Below are 2,221 nucleotides of genomic sequence, written 5' to 3' on the forward strand. Positions count from 1 at the left end.
AACAACTTGGAAACTAGAATATGCAAAATGGAAATGGAGGCAAAAAAATCTGAAGAAAACAAGTCACTAAAGACTGAGTGGAGAAAAGGGATGCTGAAAGTTCAAGTAAAAAATAGAAGAAAATCTAAAATACTTCAATGGAAAAATGGGCCTGGAAAATAGTTACAGGAGACACAATATTAGAATAAAATACTCAGAATACTGGAAATTTATGATTAAAAAAAAGAACTCAGACACTATATTATAAGAAATCATCAGGGAAAACTGCCAAGATACCCTCAAATAAGATGATGAAATAAAAATTGAATGAATACACCATTAAATTCATGAAAGAGACCATAGAATAAAAGATCCCAGCATTATAATAACAAAAGAAAAGGATATGACAGCATTAAATAATAAGAATAATACACTATTATGAGGTGAGTTTTATACCAGGAATGTAGGGATGGAAGTATTTGGAAAATTTTCAGCATAACTGACTATCAATAACAAACCCAACAGAAACTATATGATGCAGGAAAACAAAACAAAACAAACTTTGAAATAAATGGGGCTTTCCTTAAAGTGATAAGTAGGACCTATCCAAAATTATCAACAAGCATTATTTGGAATGGGAAAAAACTAGAATTTTTCCCAATAAGATCAGATGTAAAGCAAAGTTGTCCATTATCACCAGAACTAAAATACTATAGTACAAAAGCTAGCTCTAGCAATAAGAGCAGAAAAAGTAACTGAAGAAATTAGAATAGGAAATGAGGAGAAAAAATATCATTGTTTGCAGCTATGATAGTGTATATAGAGATCTCCAGAGAATTAATGACAAAAACTAATAGAAATGATGAACAACTTTTAGCAAAGTTTCAAGATACAATATAGACTCCCATAAATCATCAACCTGTCTATTTACCACAAACCAAATTAACATCAAGATATAGGAAAGGAAATTGCTTTTAAAATAACTGTAGACAATTAAAAAACAAACAAAAAAACTTCAGAGTATACTTAACAAATAAACCCAGCAACAATATGAGCACAATTACAATTAAAAAACACTTTTCATATGAATGAAGTCAAACTTAAACAATTGGTAAAAATATTAATTGCTCATGGATAGGACAAACCAGTATAATAAAAATATTGATCCTAATAAAATTACTTTACTTATTCAGTGCCATGTGAAAACTATTTAATGATTATTTACTAGAACTAGGAAAATTATAACAAAACATATCTTGAAAATCAAAAGTTCTAAAATTTTAAAGAATTAGTGAAGAAAATTGATATTGGGATTGGCTGAAACCCAATGGTACATCTCAAGTTGCAAGTGCAGAAGGCTGGTGCGATGCAGCTTGGAAAGCCCTGGGGCAGAGAAGCAGGTGTACAAACGGAAGTCCAGACAGGACACGTGGTTGGGGGCAGGAAGTAAGGACACTGGATTGGCGCCCTGAGTGAGAACCCTGTGAGGCGTATCTCTGGCCTCAACTGTTGCGGGATCAGGGAGGCCAGCGGTGGCGTAGTTGTGGCTTTCCCAGAAGGGAGGAGGGAGGAGGTAGCCATGGTGGAAAGATCTGAGGACTTGAACCTTTCCAAAGCCCTCATCACTAGGATCATCAAGGAGGCGTTCCCCAGCGGCATAAATGTCTCCAAAGGGTCTTGAAGTGCCATCTCCGGGCCGCCATTTTTTCGTGCTGTACCCCACGTCTTGCGCAAACAACTTTACAATGAAAAGAAAAGCGGAAAGACCTGAAATGCTGGTGATGTACTGTCAGTCACGGGAGAGATGGACTTTCAGCGATTCATTTATCCTTTGAAAGAAGCACAACATGCATAGAGACTTGAAAAGAAAGGTAAGAAGGAAGCTTCAGAACAAAAGAAGAAAGATAAAGACCAAAGGATAGATGATTCTGAAGAGCAGAACAAGAGCAGGGAAGAAAAATGATGAGGATGATGAAAGGATGGAAGAAGAGGAACAGAATGATGAAGAAGAAGTTGACAATTGAGCTTTCTGGAGAAGATGGCATTTCAGACGATCAGGAAACTTGGAACTGTGACACTGTTGCATGTATTGTGCTCTTTGACAGAGAATTTCTATGGCCTTTTCCTTCACCTAAGAATGCTCATTTTTAAGGACCTAAGAATATTTGAATAATTCCCAGAGATTCCAGTTTCACTTTATATAATCCATAAATTGTGACCTTTTGACAAGGTAAGGTTATGT

The 2,221-nt window shown here is 35.7% G+C and overlaps 1 pseudogene; it reads left to right on the plus strand.

Annotated features, from left to right (window-relative positions):
* Positions 1-1,558: 1,558 nt before the first annotated feature.
* On the plus strand, positions 1,559-2,003 carry LOC123234669 (annotated as a pseudogene).
* The last annotated feature ends 218 nt before the right edge of the window (positions 2,004-2,221 follow it).

Source organism: Gracilinanus agilis, chromosome 2, assembly GCF_016433145.1.
Source record: "Gracilinanus agilis isolate LMUSP501 chromosome 2, AgileGrace, whole genome shotgun sequence".
NCBI lineage: Eukaryota > Metazoa > Chordata > Mammalia > Didelphimorphia > Didelphidae > Gracilinanus > Gracilinanus agilis.